Here is a 22,213-nt window from a genome sequence, read left to right as displayed (position 1 = left end):
TGTGTACTTCGCATTGATAGCAGCAAGTTATAAAATATATCAATTGCACATGATCCCGGTCTCTATATCCTTAAAAAATATATAAACAAAACCAACTATAAATAATTAAGTTCTTTATCAACGGGTGCGTCCACCCTGTGCACCACCACCATTTATATAGTACCAACCACATGTCGATAGAAAGTTGCTCTTAACCAAAGGCTCATAATAAATTCAGCCTGATTCAACCATCCGGAGGCAATCCTTCAAGTTACTTCCAAGGGACAAACAGTCTCATCTACATCAACCCCGGTAACGTTTTCTTCAAACTTCATATATTGCTCACCTACATAAGATATACCAACAATAAAACATTTATGAAAGAAGCGCTCATTATTCAAACCTCCCTATCGCGAGATATAATGCACACAAATACAATCCCAGCTCGTATATAATTAAATTAACTATCTTACCATGGTCTGTAAATGCAGAAAAGTCGAGGTGTCATAAGAATTCAATATTGCTTACTCCCATACCAGAGATAACCAAAGTTAACCTGTATCATTATTTTCAGTTCCAAAGTCATATGTTTACACAAATTAAGGGCATCCCAATGGACTCTCCCCTTGCGCCGTCTATTGCTTGCTTATATGTAAGCAAATATGAAGAGATTCATCTATATACTTCTGAGTATTTTTGTAAGACTGCACTTTACAGGAGATATATTGATGATTTATTTTTTATTTGGATAGCTGATGAACAGTTATTAGCTCAATTTATCCTATATATGAATGGATGCGATTTGAACTTGCAATTCACTGTGCAGTCAAGCCATTACCAATTACCATATTTGGATACCATGGTTACAATTCATAACAATAGGTTGAGCACTTCCATATACATTAAACCCACTGACAGAAACACCACTCTCCACTTTAACAGTTTTCATCCTAAGAATTTAAGGGAGAGCATCCCGATTAGTCAATTCCTCCGCTATAGGCGTATTTGTTCTTCCAAAAATGATTATAAGATCTGTGCAGAAGGACTTATTGAAAAATTTAAAGAGAGAGGTTATCCGCTTAAGATCATTAAGCGTGCGTACAAACGGGCGTTATACGCCAATCGAGACAATTTGTTCTCCTCTAGCTGTAATGATGACATTACACGGCCGATCTGCACACTTCCTTTTTCAACTAAGTCACATCGCATAAAACAGTGCATTTTGAAACATTGGCAAATTTTGCAGGCTTTGCCAGGTTTTGAGGAACCACCTATTTTTTCAATGCGTAGAGGATCTAACATCAGGGCTTTGTTATCTAAGTCAGGTCACACTGAGAACTTTGAAGAAGTGGGGGGACAGAGTAAATGCGGGGATTGCACTGTGTGCAGTAATGTTTTGGAAATCAGAGAATATCAATTACCTCATATGTTTCATCCATTTATTCTGAAAGGTAAATTTTCATGCGTTTCCAGCATGGTGATTTATGCGATCTTATGTCCTTGCAAATTACTGTATATTGGGCATACTAGAAGACCAATTAAATATAGGATCATTGAACACAAAAGCAGAATACGCACGGGCAAAATAGGGGCCCCATTGGTAGCCCACTGGCAAGCGTTTAAGCATGAGATTGAAGCGTTAAGATTTTTTGTGGTTCAACAATGCTACATACGCCAACAAGGTAACATCAGTAACATTTTGCGAAAAGTGGAACAGCGATATATTTTTAGTTGGAATACTGTACAGCCGTGTGGATTAAATGATGCCATTGAATGGGAAGCCTTCTATGGTATTTGACAGTACGGAATGTTTTTGTTGATATTAGATTAACCCTAAGTGTCTGTTAAGTTTGGCTTAGCATGAATATATGTAATTTATGTTTATAACTTGCATAAGTTCGAATCACAGTAATATAATTTAGGCGAAAGCAGTATGTCAGAAAGATTGTGCAGGTACGGCGATAATCATGACAGGTCAGGTGAATATAACACGAATAGACATTATACGTATGCACGCCAAGGCTCAGTGTGAGTTCCTCATAGTTTAAATATCTTTGGGAAGTTCTTCTAGGCACGTCAGAGAAGCGTAACGCAGTTACGAGTTAAGCACGTTTGTGCAACGTAACGTAGTTAAGTTGAACAGCCCATTGGTTGTGGGACAGTTTAAATGAGTAAGGGCAAGCGTACATGGCAGATATTCTACGTAGGAGCTGGCGTCTGGTTTCAATGATACAGGTTAACTTTGGTTATCTCTGGTATGGGAGTAAGCAATATTGAATTCTTATGACGCCTCGACTTTTCTGCATTTACAGACCATGGTAAGATAGTTAATTTAATTATATACGAGCTGGGATTGTATTTGTGTGCATTATATCTCGCGATAGGGAGGTTTGAATAATGAGCGCTTCTTTCATAAATGTTTTATTGTTGGTATATCTTATGTAGGTGAACAATATATGAAGTTTGAAGAAAACGTTACCGGGGTTGATGTAGATGAGACTGTTTGTCCCTTGGAAGTAACTTGAAGGATTGCCTCCGGATGGTTGAATCAGGCTGAATTTATTATGAGCCTTTGGTTAAGAGCAACTTTCTATCGACATGTGGTTGGTACTATATAAATGGTGGTGGTGCACAGGGTGGACGCACCCGTTGATAAAGAACTTAATTATTTATAGTTGGTTTTGTTTATATATTTTTTAAGGATATAGAGACCGGGATCATGTGCAATTGATATATTTTATAACTTGCTGCTATCAATGCGAAGTACACACATTGAGGAGATCTGCTGATTGAGGAGAAGTTGGCGGGGTAGTATTTTCAAGCAATACATCTTGTCCCCTGAGGAAGCCCTATTCATTAGGGTGAAACAGGTAGCCTGTTGGGTGTAATTCAACCAAGGTGTATAATAAAGATGATACATTGTTTGTGTATATAACAGCGTATACATATGTCCAACATATACATAACACATGATTGTAAATTTGATATATGTTTCATGTAGGCGTTTTGCCAATATTTAAATTTTGTATGACTTCTTGTGCATTAACTTTGGGATATGTGTGTTAGGTTGGGCATATTAACATTGGATGGTATAGGGATATATTTATAATGGTTATGTGTTTGGGGGTGATTTTATATGTATGAATGGTGTGAATGGTGTGAATGGTGACAGTATGTTAAAGCGCCATTGATGGGTTTTAATATATGTGGTTTGTAGCACATGTGGGTTCTAATTTAGAATATAAAAAATTGTTGTGAATAAAAATTATTTGAAAACTTATGGGCATTACAATTTGTGCCGAGTCCTCTGTTCTATATTTTGATATTCATTCTTTGTAACAGAGTAGAGCGTACTGATTACTTTTACCTAAAAAAAAGTGCGGCCATATTGGGAATTTTTAGATTAAGTCCGGCAACAAAAAAGAAAGGGGTACCGACAAAAATGTGAGTATTTCTGACAGCAGCATGAATTAAAAAACACTTTTTGAAGGTAAATAACTAAACGTATTCCATGTGTGGTTAAATTATAGAGTCCGCCCTGATGCAGCGTTGAAGTGAAATGTTGGCCATGTTAGCAGCGTCCAAACAGTACACCATATTGGCGAAAGGCACGGCAATGCTGTCATGATGAAACACGATTTACAAGCATAAAGATAAGTGCCTTGCTGTTAAATCATGTTGGGATCTTGTTGGGAATTAAGTACCCATTACAGGACATACAGAGTCATGTTCTGTTAAATGCAAGGAAGTTTGGAACAGTATGAAGTTTTCCCTTCCAGAATTTAAGAAGGGTTTAAGTAAAATATTGATGATTTGCTGCAGCGAAAGTTTATAATTATAGAAGACATCGCCATATGAAAGATTTACATCAACTGCAGATAACAAAATTTGCGGCTATGTGAAAGTAAAAACCAGTAGAGACATTACAAGAATTTCAATTGGATACACAGCTGCACTATAAGCAGTAATCAATAGATAATGACTTCAAGCATTTTTTACAAAAAAACAAAATTAAGAGAGTAAAAGACCAGTGATTGAAACAATTGGCCCATAAGAGGTTTCTGAGATATTCAGTTCTCTTGCCAATACTGAGGTCTTCTTTCTACTATAAAAAAAAATTCTAAATAATTGTGATAACGAATAAAGTTTAAAATTTTAATAGTTAAACTTCACAATAGAGCTATCTCACTCACAGTGAATTTTCTGCAGCAAAGAATCTAAACCTAATTGGTAGTCAGGAAAGCATGGTATATGTGGATTAATTCTTAATCTTCAGGATCCTGGAAAATGTATTATTTAAGCTAGTCCTTTGGTCATTTAATAAAGTTTTTCTCTCTATATGGAACTTCACCATTTTTTTCACTACGTTCTATCTCTAATTATTTCAACCTGTGTTATTCCTTACAATATATCAGGCCCAGGTATTTTAATGGTTCTACTCTACAAACCCTTTGTCCTGTGAAACTGCCAATTAAATTAACAGGTCTGAAATGGCTTCAGGTGGTAGACATTCTCAGATGACTGGCTGGAATATGTTTGGGGTGAGGGAGTTTAAGGGCTACTAGTTGTGGTGTTGGGTGAGTGGGAGGTTATAGAAACAGCAAGGTAGCTCACAGCTGGTAGCTTTTGTGTAAGAGTACTCAAATAGCAAAAGATCCTTGATGTGAATTAGAACAAAGGGCAATGCAGTCTTTTTGCTGGCTGATCTGACTTTCAGGATAGCTCTGGAAGAGATATACCTGTGGTAAACTCCATGCAGAGTTTGGCAGATGGGACGAGACAGCTTTCTGGAAAGATGCAGGGTCTTACGAGTCAGACTAGTCAGTGTGAGATCGGAGAGGGGTGGGCTTGTTACTGTACATTGCTCAGACACCTGTATTAAGGCTGGTAGACCTTCAATTCCTGTAGTAAATAAAAGACAGCATTTCTGTTCAGTGATATTTGAAGCCTTTGGGATATGGAGGCAACTTAGCTGACCTTTCAGCAGCAGCCTATTTCCAGTGAATGTAGCCTCTACCTAATTATCAGGTCGATACAGTAAAGTGTGCTCCGTCGGAGCGCACTGTCACCCTGCTCTGGACGCGTGTTTTCCCTTACCCCTTATTCAGTAAGGGGAGGAAAACACGCGGCCCACCCGCGGCACCTAATAGCGCCCTCAACATGCAAATGCATGTTGATGGCCCTATTAGGTATGCCCGAGCGATCCAGTAAGTAAAATGTGCAGCCAAGCCGCACATTTTACTCTAAGAAATTAGCGCCGCCCAAAGGTCGGCGCTAATTTCTTCCGGCGCCAGGGAAGTGCACAGAAAAGCAGTAAAACTGCTTTTCTGTGCACCCTCCGACTTAATATCATAGCGATATTAAGTCGGAGGTCCCCAAAAGTAAAAAAAAGTAAAAAAAAAAAAAAAATTTTGAATTCGGCCCGCGGCTGTCGGGCCGAAAACCGGACGCTCAATTTTGCCGGCGTCCGGTTTCCGAGCCCGTGGCTGTCAGCGGGCTCGAGAACCGACGCCGGCAAAATTGAGCGTCGGCTGTCAAACCCGCTGACAGCCGCCGCTCCTGACAAAAAGGAGGCGCTAGGGACGCGCTAGTGTCCCTAGCGCCTCCTTTTCCTCGTTTGCACCGCGTCACCTCATTTAAATACTGTATAGCTCGCACCGGCGAAGGGCCGGTGCATGCGCTGGGAGAGCGGGTGTTCGTCCGCTCTCCCACGGACTTTACTGGATCGACCTGTATGGATTTAGGGTTTTGGTACCTCTAGGCACTGTTGGTGCTGTTGCCCCCTGCTGGCCCCTTTTCCTTCTTTCACCCCTGGGGTTGGACAACAGGAAGCAGAAATTCTAAGGCACAGTTCCCTAGTTTCCTATGGCAGATCAGGGGCAGATCCTGTGGCAAACAATTAAAAATTATGAAGCAAATTGGAAAACCTTTCTATCTTTTATATTACATTGTAAAAATTGTTTTACACTATAATTTAGTATATATAATTCCATTTCATTGGAAGAAGAAACATTATTGCAAGTATCAATACAGGGAAGAGATCTTAGAATGGGGAGAGGAAGTGAGGAGGATCAGGAATAGGGTAAGGAGAAAGGGGAGGAAAGTGAGAAGGAAAGAGAACTAGGGATGGAGAGAATGGGAGAGGTAGGAAGGGAGGTTCCAGGATCTGCTGGAAAAAATCCAAGATGAAGGGAGGGAGGATATGAATTGCAGTGGGTGGGGAGCAGAGGAGGGATGTATTCCTACCATGTTCTGGTCCTGCTCTTCCTTGCATCCTCTCTCTAACATCCTGCCCAATGTGACACACACACACACACACACACACACACACACACACACACACATGGCACTAATTGCACCTCTCTCACACATATAAACTGTCCCCTATTCTTGTTCCCCTTTCTCTCACACACAGACATATGCCCACCCAGCTGATCCTTCTCTCATCCTCCAGCCTCTCTTCCCACCCTCCAATTATCTACTCATGATCTCCTAATCTCCCCAAAGTGATACCCATTTTCTCTGTCTGCTGCAGGCTTTCCTGCTCCCTGCAGGCTGCCTGGAGGGGTGGGGCTGGATCAGGAAGCAAAGGGCTATCCTCTGCTGAGTGAGATTCAGCACAGCTGAAAAGCAGAAAATCTTCAGTCAGCCTGCTGACCCCCAGATTTCGGCTGCCCTAGCCACAGGCCTAATGTGCCTATTGACAAATCCAAGCCTGCCTCTACCAGCATATCTATTAGGTATGTGCAGAGGGATGCCATACATTGCATTCGGGATTCATATTCGTCGGGGGGGGGCAGATACGTTGCATTCGGCAAGGGGGCCCCCGATACGTTCATGCGTTAATTCTTATTCATTTCCCAGCTAAAATTGAATTAACTACAACCCCCCACTCTACTGACCCCCCCCCAGACTTACCAGAACTCCCTGTTGGTCCAGCGGGGGGTCCGGGAACCATCTCCTGCACTCACACCCTCGGCTGCCGGTATTCAAAATGGCGCCGATAGCCTTTGACCTTACAATGTCACAGGGGCTACCGGTGCCATTGGTCGGCCCCTTTCACATGGTAGGAGCACAAGATGGCACCGGCCATCCATTGCTTCTACCATGTGACAGGGGCTGACCAATGGCACCGGTAGCCCCTGTGACATAGTAAGGGCAAAGGCTATCGGTGCCAATTTGATTACTGGCAGCCGACGGCCCAAGTGCAGGAGATTGCTCCTGGAGCCCGCTAGACTACTATGGACTTTTGGCAAGTCTTGTGGGGGTCAGGTGGGTCCCCCAAGACTTGCCAAAAGTCCCTAGTGGTCCAGCGGGGTCGGAAGCAATCTCCTGCACTCGGGCCGTCGGCTGCCAGTAATCAAAATGGCACCGATAGCCTTTGCCCTTACTATGTCACAGGGCCTACCGGTGCCATTGGTCGGCCCCTGTCACATGGTAGGAGCACAAGATGGCGCCTGCCAGCCATTGCTCCTTCCATGTGACAGGGGCCGACCAATGGCACTGGTAGCCCCTGTGACATGTAAGGTCAAAGGCTATCAGTGCCATTTTGAATACCGGCATCGAGGGTGAGAGTGCAGGAGATGGCTCCCGGACCCCCCGCTGGACCACCAGGGAGTTTTGGTAAGTCTTGGGGGGGTCAGGAGGGTGGGGGTTTGTTTATATTCGCTCCTTTAGATGGCCGAATAATTCAGCAAAGATTCGTTGTATTTGTGGGGAATCACGATACGTTTCGCTTCCCCACGAATACAACGAATATGGCCCTATACGTTGTGGATTACCAATACGTAGGAAACGAATGCACACCCCTAATATCTGTATGACACCTCTTCTCTGTTGTAAAGTGTACCAATTGAGAAAGAGCCACCTCATGTGTGTTCCTTTTATCCATATGCTGTGAGTTTTGTTAAGGAGACACATAATTGTTATTTTATACACTAATCCCCTATTTGTGACTTGGCAGAAATCACATCTGGTGCCCTTTGAGGGGGAAAGTGGAACATGTAGCTATTAACCTCAGATTTGATGTTTCCCATACTGGTAGCTGTTTTAGGAATACAAGGTTAGCATGATGTAAGGGTAGATAACAGGAGGTTAACAATGAGTGGACAATCCTGCATGGCAAGCAACATACAGGGTTATATGTGGGTCAGAGAGTTTTGGCTATAGGATATCCTTAAAGGAAATTTACTGTTCTAGAAAAATAAACTACAGTATTTAATAAATACTAGAAATACACACACAAAGTAAAGGATCACAGTGTGAAAATCTAGAGCTCAAGTTATGTATATTAAAAAAGGCAAAGGGAGGCCAGTTCCTGACGGTTTAGAAATCAGGTCCCTGTAATGCTGGCCTCATGCTGAGGAGCGCAAAAGCTGTCATGGGGTGCTTTGCTTTTGAGTTTCAGTCACCCCACCACAGCAGCCAGACTCTTAAATTCAGCTCAGACCCTCTCATCTCCTCTACCATTATCTGCATGCCCTTGTCAAAAGCATGCTGAGAACTATACTGAGGAGTCACTGGAAGGGGGTATATGATGGTGGGAGAGGTAGAGGAGGGAATGGGCTTCTCTCAGCTAGCATAAACTGGCCAGCCTGAATCATTGCATCCCTAGATCCCAGGGCAGAAAGGGGAGAAGGACCTACCAGAATGGGGAGATGGATGGCTGCTGTAGCTGGCTTGGGACCTCATGTGGGAGCAGGGAGGGGATGGAGTGCCACCTATGGGAACCTCCAATGATGGTTGTGGAGGGTTGGCCAATGTCCAGTCTGCTCTGCCCCAGTGGTAGTACCTGCAATGGATTCAGGAGGGGCTGAGTCACTTATTTCAAAGTGCTTGGCCCTCTTAATTTCAAATGTTTTGTAACATGTGATCCTGAAATTCCCTTTTAATACTTTGATTGTGAGGTGCTTAAGGGAGCGATCTTTGTTTGAGAAATGTTCACCTGCTGAGGTTTCACTCTGTTCTTCTTTGTAATGTGTTATGTTATGTCTGTGAAGATTTAATTTTGTGCTTCATTTTTGGCTTGTTTCATTGATGTAGCATCCTTTTTCATATTCACATAATCTATAAATAGATGTCATTTTTGAAGCTGAAGTAGTTATGGCTCAGGATGAGTTAAGCTAGTTCTGCATCAGTTTCTGCTGTGTATTTGTGGCCCAGGTTGGTTGTTTTTAGAAGATTGTAACATGCAGCCAGGCCATGATTGATTCCACGTCTATTGTGACAAGGAGGATGTCAGGCACTAGCTGCTCGATGTTGTTTAGCCTCTTCAGAATGTCTGTAGTATCTTATAGGAAGCTGTTTGTGTTTAACGACAGTAATAAATCTTCACAGACATAAAATAATAAATTGCAGAGAACAGAGGTGAACATTTCTCAAAGAAAGATCACTCCCTTAACAACCTCATAATCAAAATACATAAAGGAAATTTCAAGAGCACACTGGAAGGCAAACTGCTTGGAATTAAGGTGGTCAAACACGTATAACCGAATACATAAGGACATTGGCTTTTCATGAACTACAAATATACAAGCACTTTGACCTGTATAAATTTATTGTCACATAGGTCTATGTATATGTAATAAGGTGCTCAGCAGAGTGTGCAGTTTTACCTGCAGCTGTGCACACATTTTTTTGTGCACGTAAACTTTACTACTGATGCAGCAAGGGGTTTTGAGCACAAAACATTTTGCTTTGCTTAGCTTTCTCATAAGTAAATCCTAAGCTAATAAAGGCAATAACTTATGCTCCCCCCTCCTTCATGCAGAGAATTGCACTGGCTTGAGTGCATGTTTTCATTGCATTGGAAGCTTAACTCCTAGTCTTAGGAGAAACAAAGTTTCCAGAGCTAATGTGATTCTATGGGTGGATGGCGGGAATTCTGGTGCTGGGACATGGAGTCAGAATTTATGCTCAGAAAGCATGCTTTGCACACTCAGAGGTAGATTTTCAAAGCCTTGCACATGTAAAAATAGCCACATTTGTGCGTAATTGGGCCACATGGGAGCTACATGAATTTAAAATAGGCAGGAAAGGTACACGTACATAGATGTACTTGCGCCCAGAAAAAGAAGGTGGAAAAGGGGGAAGGGCATGAGCGTTCCAGAGGCAGGGCCAATCCTGATGCACGTAACACCTAATTTTCCTCAGCTGGCATACATATGTTACACATGCCAGTTTGCTACAGCTCCTCAATAGGCATGAGATTCGGGGGTGGGGATAAGAGAGAGCTAGAGAAGAGAGAGAGCCTGATACTCTTTATATGGACCATTGTAAGGGGGCACTTTGATTTGGGGTGAGTTTTTGGGAGGTAGGTTGGGGTTGAGGGGTGCTTTACAGAAGCATTCAGAGGTATTCTTTGTAAAATTTACATCATTAAAGAATTTTAGACCTTATAAGCGATGAAAATTCTAACAAGAGGAGTTGATTTCTTTGTACACTGCAGTCTCTGCTAGCTGCATTGTACAAATCAACCCCTTTTCATCACTTATATGGTCTAAAATTATTTAATGATGTCAATTTTACAAGAAATACATCTGAATGTTTCTGTAAAAACACCCCTCCCCCCCCACCTCCTGAAAACTCACCCCGAATCAAAGTGCCCACATAATGGTCCATATATAGAGTATCAGGCTGACCCTTATAAGGAATATCTCTCTCTCTCTCTCTCTCTCCCCCTCTCCCTCTCCCTCTCTACATGCTTGAATTGAAGAGTATTTTATAACCAACACATATAGTTTATTAAATAGCGCTTTTATGGACACACACGCGGCCCTTTTAAAATCTACCTGTCAGAGCATGTTTTCTCTGTATAAAACATGAACATGATTTATGCACACAGAAAAATATTTTCTCTGCTGAAAACATCTTTTGAAGCTTTGGGAGTGGTGTTTACAGGCCGCCTGATTGTTCTTCTCCACTGATCTCTGATGTGCTGTATAGTTTAATTCATTTCTTCCAGAGTGGAGCAGCACTGGCTGTGTTCTGGCTCTCTGGGCTCATGCTCCCAGATTTAGGTTTTCTGCCGTGCTCTTCTAAGCAAGTTTAGGGGTGCAGGGACCTGACTGCTACTGGTCTCTTCCAGTTCACCTCCCACTTTACTTCACAATCCTAAGCTCAGCAAAAGACAACATTTTCTCTTCAGAAATAGACTTTTATTTATCAGATTTGGCAGGTTTTAGCATTTAGAAAATAACAACAATTCCTGTCTCTAGTATCCTGGCTTGGGTTCCCCTTTCGCTCTTCTGATTCCTTTTCTTTCACAGGTCCCTTCTCAGGTTCCAGGTTCACTCCCTTCTACTTTTTTGCCCCCCCCCCCTCCCATCTTACACTTTCCAGCTGATAAATATGCATGAGCTCATGCATAATCATGTGGTTGGTGGAGGATCTTTGCCACATTGCAGGTCTTTTCTCCTCTCCCCATTTCTTTTTTTTTTTTTTTTTGGGGGGGGAGAGGGGACCCTGTCATGTCTGTATGCCAAGCTATATGCCAGAGTCAGTGTTTTTCTCTGTCTCAGACTGACCCCCTTCTTCCAAGGGTGTGGGTCCTTCTGACCTCTGCACTCCCTTGGCTGGTCTATGACTCCTGCTTATGAGCTTAGCTGCTACACTGTCTCTCTGACTTTTTCTTTCTATATACACAGGAGCATACAAACTGGCAGATCTTGATAAAGCATCCTTCAGTGTAAAGTTCTCATCTGGGCAAGGTGTTTTCTCTTTCACTGTGACAGTGTCTTAGCCTTTCAGTATTTGTCTGCATTCATATTGGTGCTTTCAGTGGAAAAACATGGGATATCACCCTGCAGTCCTTGCTCTAAGGGAATTTCAGGGTCTCCATGCTCCCAGGATCTTTTTCTGTTGCTGTTTGGGGCTGGGATGGGCAGAGCCTGACATTTATCCAGGAAAGTTTCTTGGGATTCCTTACTGCAGGCAGGTATTGGCAGGGCCTACAGAAGTTAGCATGAGTTAGCCAGGAAGATCTCCTTTTCCTGCTCGCCCCTACCCATCTTGAGTTAAAATGTGTGCTCAGCACATACAAAGGTTTGAGCACACATGCTAACTTGGATTTGCACACTTTTAAAAATTTACTACTACTACTATTTAAACTTTCTGTAGAGCACCTGACACAGAATTGTTCAATTTTGTACAATCTCATGTATCAAGTAGCCAAGTGGTTAAGAAACTTTCTCAATATAAATAAAATATTATTTAAACAATTCCCATGCCAGATGTCTTCATGAGAGAAAATAAGAAATTGTCAAAGACAATTTTCTAGCTCATTTGAAATTTATTATTTACAAAGTGACCAAAAATGAAGAGAAAATTGAAAAGATATTTTCAATGACAATATTCAATTGTTCACATTTAAAGCAAGACAATTTAACTCTTCAAGCAACAATCAGAATTTCTTCTCAGATTAGCAAGGAATATTCACAAATCCTTTCTTATATATATGTATATACTTTCTAAGATTGATTCTATATCCTAAATACATACATGACATACCATGAAATATAATTCAAACAAATATGGATTATCAATATGCTGATAAATAGCCGTATGATCAAATACCTTTATATATATCTCAAATGAAATAGACATACATCTCTTAAAGGACTGGTGTAATAAAACTGAGGCTTAGGGCCTCATTTTCTAAAGTATCACGGGCCTGCGATACTTTAGAAAATCACGCTAATGGGGGGTGAGGGGTCGAAACATGGGGGGGGGGGCGGTCCTGCGCTAGCCGGCAGCGATCGCACCGCTGCTTCCCTTACCTTTTCGCTGTCTGCACCGTCGTCGCAGAGTCGGCCCCGGTGACACCCCAACTCCTCCTCTTCCGGGGCCGACTCCGCCCCGATGTAGGTAGCACAGGCGTGCGCTACCTTCGCTAGCTATCGCAGGCTTAGAAAATAAGGCCCTTAGTTTGGTACCAAACTTAAATTAAGTTTGCATATGTGAAATGTCTCAGGTGACAATACATATGTATAGACTTAGCTTTCGTCTCTTCACTGGAGGATAGAGAGCGAAGATTGAGACCACAGCTGGCTGGTGTGGGTTAACTGTATACCAGGAAGATGAGAAACTTTGGATGCTTGAGACAAGTTGCTAGCTTGCAATGCAGGCTTGAGCAAGCTGGAACCTTACTCCACCCCCACAGGACTTGGAACCTCTATCACTTAGGGCCGGATTTTTAAACATACACGCACGGGGTACATTTGTGCGCTACCTGGAAAAATTTTAAATTTTCAGTGACAACTAAGTAAAGGTAATAATTTAGATACATTAGTTTTACCCTTTCATTGAAATCAGGAAACTGGTTTATCTAAGCTAGTTTTACATTCCAAAAATAAAATGATGAGATAGTGGTTTATCTTCACCCCAATGCTATAATTTAGTATTTAAAATTTTCACTAAATCTTTGTGGAAAATCATAAAAATATTCTATCATTCATCTCTCATTACACCACTATCAAGACTGACAAAAGAATCCCGCAGGTAGGTCAAATAAAAAATTATTTTTAAACTTCCACTCTTCCTTCCTTACCTCAAGAAATCTAATAAGCATAACCACAAGCATTTTTTTTTAAAATTTTTTATTCATAACCACAAGCACTTTTATAATCATTCATTGTTTTCCCTAGCTATCTTTAGCTAATAAGTGTTTTCTACGGGGCCTCTAGAACAAACAACAGCAGCCCAGGCCTTGTCCTCTCCTCAGTCAGCTCAGGAATCCCCTCAGTATTCTAAACTGTTACTACTATATTAGATTCAAGGGATTATTACTCTGTACGAAGTCATTAAACAAAATTCTTCCTTACCTCTTAGTTTGAGGCAAATAAGAGCATATATTATATTTAACAATTAACCATTCTATTAGGGGCGGATTTTAAGAGCCCTGCTCGCGTAAATCCGCCCGGATTTACGCGAGCAGGGCCCTGCGCGCCGGTAAGCCTATTTTCCCCCGACAAAGGTAAGGGGGGGGTTTAGACAGGGCCGGGCGGGTGGGTTAGGTAGGGGAAGGGAGGGGAAGGTGAGGGGAGGGCAAAGGAAAGTTCCCTCCGAGGCCGCTCCGATTTCGGAGCGGCCTCGGAGGGAACTTTCCTTTGCCGCTCCGAACTTTCCTTTGCCGCTCCGATTTCGGAGCGGCCTTGGAGGGAACGGGTTAGGCAGCGCGGCTCGGCGCGCGCCGGCTATACAAAATCAATAGCCTTGCGCGCGCCGATCCAGGGATTTTAGTGGATACGCGCGGCTCCACGCGTATCTACTAAAATCCAGCGTACTTTTGCTTGAGTCTGATGCGCAAGCAAAAGTAGGCTGATCGCGCTTCTTTTAAAATCTACCCCACAGTGAATAAGAAAGCTAAAGAAAATTTAAATTTGCTTTTACTTTTGTTTATCTTCACAAAGAAAAATATTTTAAAAGTGCTTTGCTCTTAAAATGGTAATACTACACTGGCTTTAAACTTCAAGAATTTTAACAAATCTCTGTTGTCAAGGAGACTCTATAGCAATGGCTTCCCCTGTCACAGTTGCTCCGATGGAACTCATCCCTTCCAAGTGGTAGAGACTGGATTTTTAAATAAAATTAAAAACTACAGTTTCCAAATAAAATATTACTTTTCCCAAAATACAAAACAAACACATCAAATCCATTCTCCTATCATTCACAACACTACTACAGCACTCATTTACTTAACATCCCATGAAAACCCCTCAAAACCTCTTCAATTCAATATCTGAATTTAAAAACACCTCAGAACAATTTTAAAAGCAGCCAAAAGCCTTGTTGACACCTCTTAGATGTTTATCAATGCAGAACAAATTTTTCCTATGGATCTGTATTTTTTATCTGGACTCCAGAACTACTTATAAATATAACTTTTTTAAATAAACATTTTCAAAGTCTCATTTTTACATGAATCACACTCTAAATAAGTCTTCTCATGATCACCACTATCAAAACTCTGAATTTTTAAACTTTTATAGGTCCTCTGACCCCCTTTCCCCCAACAGGTATTAAAAAGAATGTGTAGCCCTTTAAAAAAAATTATGGGACCTCCTCAAATATTGCACATTAAAAACGCTAGGTTTTTTAATCTAAAAATGTCCCCAAAACTTTTATTTTTTCTTAAAAAGATACTTTCAGGCACTTTGTTGGTTAGTCCCTGATATCATTAATGATGTCATTTAGGGTCCTTACTCCCCATGCACCGGGAGCCCTTCCCAGCACCCGAGTGTACTATTTTTATCTGATTAATCTTTTACAACTTCTGCAACCTCGTGGCTGACACACATTTTGGATTTTAATTTACATCAGCAGCTCTGGGCTCAAGCAGAGAAGAGACTTGAAACAGCAGCACTGATATTCGCTGCTTGCTCCGTCTCCCCCCAGCAAATGTTTTTCTCTTTTTTTATATTTCTTAACTTTTACATCTTCCATGCTGGTGGGAGTCCCCACTCTCCCGTGGCACCACCAACCAATGCCGGACGTCCCAGCTCTCCAGCGCTCGTTGGTGCATCATGAGGCATCTGGAGCCTGTGAGCAGCCATGGCACTTAAAAACAGCTGCCCGTTCCAAGTGCCAATGCGAGCTGCCTCTTCAGTTGCACATGCGGCAGCCGTCTCACTCGCGGCACTCACGCATTTTTACTTCAGTGCCTGGGCCAGGGCCTAGGCAAGGGTCTGTATCCAGGTCTGATGCTGCAGCCCAGACTGAAGACTGGATTCAGGTGCCAGGGCCCAACCTGAACTCCGGCCCAATGCTGACCCCAGCCCAGAGGCCGTGTCCCAATTCAGGGGCCTTGGCACAGGGTTAAGCCCAGGTCAGGATCGCAGACCTTGGAGGTCCATAGATGCTGTCTTCTTCTTTCTTCTTCAAAATAGACCATATTCGCTTCTAAAGTTCTTTGTAAAAAAAGGTTAAATCTGTTAAATGCTATTGTTACATTCTATGTTACTTGTAATAATGTTCAATGGTTTATTGTTATTGTTCCATGTTCTATGTAAAAAAAACCCAGGTCTAACTTCCCAGACCAGGGCAACCTCTTTCGTTACTTGTAAACCGGACTGATTTGTATTGCATACAGGAATTCCGGTATATAAAAATTTAAAATAAATAAAATAAAATGACACCATTCTCTGGGGTTGAGCCAGAGTTAATTAACTCTTGTACAACCTCCCCAGTGGAAGGTGCCATTTTGATTTACAACAGCTAATTCAATTACCATATATCAAAATGGTGCCATCTGCTGGGGCAGCGACCTTAGCCTAGGACCCACTCAAGGGCCCTGCCTAAGCATAGGCCAAGCCTAGGCCTCATCTGTGGATCTCCCCCGCCCCTAACCGGCTAAGTGGGGTCCAGAGAGGATCCTGGCCCTGGCATTTTACCAGGTGGGAGGGATGGATGGGATGCTCCATTTCTTTTTTTCTACCATTTTTGGTGGGGTATTTTTTCAATATTTATTTAGTTTTTTTAAAACTAAAGACATGAATTTAACATTACAAGAAACAAAATTAATTGGGAAAAAGCCCCCCAAACAAACAAAACAAAAATAAAACAACATTTTCCCACCCCTAATATCTATAGGTTCAAGTGTACCAACACGGTAACCATAATTCTTTGATCAAAAATATGTGTAAAATCTTTTAAAGGCAAAGTTTTAGCTATTGATGCTAGGAGCATATGCCTGGCAATTTGTCACCAGGCTCAGAGGGCTGAGATTGGAAAATCAAGTGTCAGTATTCTTTTGTTACACTGTGAACCAAAACGCTAACATTATTGGGCAAGGAAAGTAATTATTAAAAACCAGGGAATGATTTTAAATATGTCAAAAATGTACCTGTATACATTAATGGGATTGTACTTCAGTGAACTGGATTTATTTCTGCCTGAAGCAAAAAGTAAATTTATCTAGTTCTGATGGATCTGATAGATGATTACATGTTGTATATGTAATTGTATGAATCAGTCCTGAGTTGCAGGTCTCTGGGCAGAGTTGAGGGAATTAGCAAAGAATCTTTGGGATAGATTTTAAAAGCTCTATGCGCCAAATCATGGAGATAGGCGCATCTCTTGGGCTGGTGTGCAGCCTGTGTATTTTAAGAAGTGTCCATGGAAGTGTGAATCCCCCAGTACGTGCAGAAAAGAAAAAGTCCAAAAAGGGACGGGGTGTGCCTGGGCAGGGCATGGGAGTTCCGGGAATTTAAATGGAAACTAGCACGCAAGTATTTACGTGCAGAAGTATGCACTGAGGTCTCCTACCGCTTAACTTTACTTCCGCTGTAGATGGCGTGTAAGTTATAAAACAAAAAAAACCTAGGCTAGTCAGTGGGATTTTAAGGGTAGGGGCAGGTAGGGTAAAAGAGTTAGCAAGGGGGGTGGGGCTAGAAAGTCATATTCTGTAACTAGGCAAAGTGGGAACAAATTGGTTTAACTGGTAATTGTGTCAGCGCGAGAGTATATTAAAATCCCCCCACTTACGCGGTAGAAGTGGCACATGAGTGCATCCATATAAAATGGTGCACACATTTACGTGCAGTCAGCTAATTTTATAAGATGCGCACATTTTAAATGGCCGTGTCCATGAGAGTGAGCCAGCATATGCGCGTTGATTTATGCCTCACTGCTGTTTTAAAGTTACTGTCCCTGGTTGTCCAATGTGGCATTTATTTTTTTTTAATGCTATGGTGATACGTCCCAAAAGAAGAGAAAAGAATATATTTGCTGCTATTTGCCCTCTGTACATAAAAATAATTTGGATGACTAAAGTCTGAAATGTTTATTTAAGCTGGATTTTTAAAAATATAAAATATTAATTGAAAAAACTAATACAAATTCCCTTTTGGAATAATTCTATGAAATGATAAGTTTCAACTGATTAGCTTTCACGTATTTTTGCACAAATATATTCACACAATACTTCCATTCTAGAGCACTCTACAACCTACCATTCTGGAGTCTATTTGTAAGTGAGTTGTGAAAGACCATTTCATCCTCTGCAAACCCAATATAGACTTTTACAAAAGGCAAATCCAGCGACTTATCCATCTAAGGGGGTCATTTTCCAAAGGTATCACACGCGAAAAGGGACTTTTCGCGTGCGATACTTAGATTGGGGCGGGTTCTGGGCGGCATCCGCACCGGAAGGGGAGGAGTCGGGGTGGCACCGGGGCGGACGCCATGAAGACATCGCTGATGGCGAAAAGGTAAGGAGCCTTATCGCCGTCAGTAACATGGCCAATAGCACCACCTTTCACGGTTTGCACTATTGGTTTGCGAAAGCCGGCAGCGATAGCACCGCAGTGGTTTGGAGGCCTTGGCCACACCCCCGGAATGCCCCGAGGCTGGCACCATGCCCATGGCCCCGACCCCGAATGCGCGCCACCCCCGACACGCACCCAGAGCAAAGCCCAGGACTTACGCGCATCCTGGGCTTTGTGCGCACCGGCGGCCTATGCAACATAGGTGTGCTGGCGCGCAAGTCCCCTGGATTTACACGCACAGGGCTTTTAAAATCTGCCCCTTTGTGAATATGGTTTTATCATTATGATTGATGTTTTATATTTCTTGATTTTGTTTATTTTTTATGAAAAATGGTACTGTTTCTGTTTTCCCATTGCTGCTCTGGTCTCTTTATTCTGTTTTGATCAGGGTCTGTCTGTGTTTTACATGTGTGTTTGAGATGAGGTATTTTGCTGGCATGTAGTGTTGTGTTCGGGCATGTTAGTGGACCCTTGGGCCGGCCTGCGGGAGACTTGGGAGAAGGTGTACAATGGTCTCAGAACTACAGGCCAGGAGGCATACCGGACAGGCTGGGACAGGCTGGCTTCACTCAGGAAGCTGGTGCTTCCCCGGGAGGAGCCCTTGGGAGCCCAGCCGCTTGAGGCTTAGGCGATTCACCCTGGAAACCGGTGACCGCAACAGTACCTCCCCTCTTATGCCCCCTCTTCACAGGTCCTGGTTTACCTGGATGTTGCAGATGAAACTGTTTTAACAGGTCCTTATCCAAGATGTTCCGCACTGGCTCCCATGTATTATCTTCAGGTCCACAGCCCTCCCAGGATAAGAGGTATTCCCAGTGACGCTGATGGACCTCTCGAACCTGGTAGGTAACATCTCCCAGCACTGAGGGGTCCGGTGCATCTGGGGCTTTAGGATGGTACCTGGAGAGAATGAGCGGCTTTAGGAGAGAAACATGGAAGTCATTATGGATGCGCATCGAGGCAGGCAGGCGTAGGCGATAAGAGACGGCCCCGATGTGCTCGGCCACTCGAAATGGGCCGCAAAAGCGTGGGGCCAATCTGCGGGATGGAATCCGGAGCTGTAAGTTCCTGTTGCTCAACCAGATACGGTCCCCTGGAAGGAAAACTGGGGCTGGTTGGCGGTGCTTGTCGACCCATTTCTTGGTAGCTTGGGCAGCCTTCTGGAGCTTCCTTTGGATGGAATCCCACAATGAGCGCAGCTGACGGGCGGAAAGTTGTACAGCAGGCAAGGTACTTGGGTCCGGCGAAGGCAACGGAGGTCGCAGCTGCTTCCCGTAGACGACAAGGAAAGGTGACTCTCCAGTTGCGGAGTGAATGTGGTTATTATAATAAAATTCAGCCCACGGAAGTAGTTGAGCCCAGTCATCTTGCCTCTCATTGACAGATGAACGGAGATATGTCTTGAGGGTTCGATTTGTATGTTCTTTTGTCCATTGGACTGCGGGTGAAAGGTGGAAGATTGGCTTAGCTGGACGTGGAAGCGTTGGCAGAGTGCCCTCCAGTAGCAGGCAGTAAATTGTGGGCCTCAATCAGACACAATATCTTGGTGGAGCCTGTGAAGCCGGAATATGTTCTGGGTGAATAGTTTAGCAAGTTCCGGAGCCGATGGCAGAGCTGGCAGAGGAACGAAATGGGCCATCTTAGAAAAACGGTCGATGCTGACCCATATGACTGAGTTTCCCATTGATGTGGGAAGGTCTACGATGAAGTCAGTGGAAATGTGTGTCCACAGCTCCACCGGGATGGGCAACGGCTGGAGCAGCCCTCGGGGTTTGCCCGCCGGTGGTTTTTGTAGCACACAAACAGGGCAGGAGTCCACAAAAAGGCGGACATCCTGTTTAACTGTAGGCCACCAATAGAATCGGTTGACAAGGTCCAGAGTGGCCACTCGACAAGAGTGGCCTCCGGTGAGGGACTCATGAGCCCAGGACAAGACAGCCCGGCGGGAGCACCGAGGGACCACCGTCTTCTGTTCAGAACGCACCGTCGTGGAAGCTAGACCGACCCTCCGAGGATCCAAGATAGGCTGGGGAACTTCAGAAGATTCCTCGGGCTCCGAGGCTCAGGATAGGACATCGGCATGGATGTTCTTGGCTAGGTTCTTGGCTATGTATTCTGACATAGCCTTGGTTTCCGGCAAGGACAAGGGGTACCCTCGACCCCGGGGAGGGGTTGTACCCGGCAGAAGATCGATGGCGCAGTCGTACGGGCGGTGCTGCGGCAGGATTTCTGTTCTGGTCTGGGAAGAAACATCCGTCAATTCCTCACAGGGAGCAGGTGGATCAAGTGCAGCATGCGAGAGCAGGCGGGAGGGTGGTTTAGGCACCTTCATACAGTGTTCAATACAGAAGGGACTCCAGTTAGTTATCTGCATAGTAGACCACTGGATAGAGGGAGAGTGTTGTTGGAGCTAGGGTAGTCCAAGCACCAGGGGGTGGATAGCCTTTTCCAGCACTAAGAAGGCTATCTCCTCCGTATGGATCGCCCCTGTGCGGACCGTCAGCGGAACAGTGGAGGTCAGGATTCGCCCAGGTAAACGCGTACCTTGAATGGAGGTGATCTGCAAGGGCACCTCTCGCTTCAAGGTAGGAATCCCCAGTTGTATAACTAGTTGCTCTTGGATAAGGTTACCTTCTGCGCCAGAGTCCAGAAAGGCAGAGATCTCCAGGGAGCCCCCTGGGTATTCTAGGATAACTGGCAAGGTGCCAAGAGGAGCACTTGCACAGCCTAGGAGGAGCTCCTCTTGTCCCCCTAGGCTTTGGCGTTTTCTGCCCGTTCTTGGCAACGTGCCAAAAAGTGACCCTTCTGGCTACAGTATAGGCATAAGCCTAGCAAGCATCGTCTCTGTCTCTCCTCCCTGGAGAGCGGAACACAGCCCAATTGCATGGGTTCAGAAGCGGGAACCTCAGGACGAGGGGCCTTCTGTGGTGGAAGTGGTCGTGGTGAAGCACGTGGGGGACTGGGTCTCCTCTGGCGGGATTCCTGTGCCCTTTGCTGCAGGTGACGGTCGATCCGGGTGGCCATCTCTACCAAGGCACTGAGGTCCTCCTGGATCTCTCGGGCTGCGATCTCATCCTTAATTCGCCCAGAGAGGCCTTCTAAGAAGATTGCCCTGAGGCTAACGTCTTGCCACCCCACCTCCTGGGCGAGGGTCCTAAATTCCATAGCATAGTCAGCTAGGGAACGGGACCATTGATGCAGCTGCAAGAGGTCTGAGGTGGCAGTAGCCCGGCGGGCAGGTTCATCGAATGTCTGCTTAAAGATGAGGATGAATCGCTGCAGGTCATTCAGGGCAGGATCGTTGTTTTCCCAAAGGGGAGAGGCCCAAACCAGGGCCCTCCCGTCGAGCAGGGACAGGATGTATGCAACCTTGACTGAATCAGTGGGAAACTGGTGAGGCAATAGGGAAAAGCGGATGAAGCACTGATTTAAAAATCCTCGGCAAGTCCTGGTGGTGCCGGCAGTTGGGTCATCGAGGCTGCAGGCAAGGAAGGACCTGAGTCCACCACAGGCTGAGATTGGGCATCCAATGCGTCCATTCTGGCAACCAGTTGCCCCAGGGAGCCGGCAAGTACGTCCAAGTACTGTTGTTGTTGTTGTTGCAGTTGTTGGCGTAGCCCAGGACGGTCCTGGGACTCTGGGGCATCTGCCGCGTCCATGGCCTTGCAATCTATTGTGTTCGGGCATGTTGGACCCTTGGGCTGGCCTGCGGGAGACTTGGGAGAAGGTGTACAACGGTCTCAGAACTACAGGCCGGGAGGCAGACCGGACAGGTTGGGACAGGCTGGCTTCACTCAGGAAGCAGGTGCTCCCCTGGGAGGAGCCCTTGGGAGCCCAGCCACTTGAGGCTTAGGCGATTCACCCTGGAAACCGGTGCCCCCCCGGGAGGAGCCCGTAGGGGCCCAGCCGCTGGGACAGGAGATCACAAGTCCGGATCCAGACGAGCTGGGGCTGCGGCAGGCAGGTACCAG

The 22,213-nt window shown here is 44.3% G+C and overlaps 1 long non-coding RNA gene across 2 annotated transcripts; it reads left to right on the top strand.

The window, feature by feature from the left end:
- The first annotated feature begins 2,163 nt into the window (after positions 1 to 2,163).
- On the top strand, positions 2,164 to 4,021 carry LOC115080155. 2 transcript variants are annotated; one of them, XR_003853530.1, is made up of 4 exons: positions 2,164 to 2,297; positions 2,425 to 2,582; positions 2,681 to 2,849; positions 3,510 to 4,021. It is a non-coding gene; the product is annotated as an uncharacterized LOC115080155 (long non-coding RNA). The 2 variants fall into 2 exon arrangements; XR_003853529.1 differs by lacking the exon at positions 3,510 to 4,021 and having other exon boundaries at positions 2,681 to 3,259.
- Positions 4,022 to 22,213: the final 18,192 nt, after the last annotated feature.

This window comes from Rhinatrema bivittatum, chromosome 1, assembly GCF_901001135.1.
Source record: "Rhinatrema bivittatum chromosome 1, aRhiBiv1.1, whole genome shotgun sequence".
NCBI lineage: Eukaryota > Metazoa > Chordata > Amphibia > Gymnophiona > Rhinatrematidae > Rhinatrema > Rhinatrema bivittatum.
Note: the sequence above shows the minus strand (reverse complement) of the source record. Positions and strands in the feature narration are given on the sequence as shown.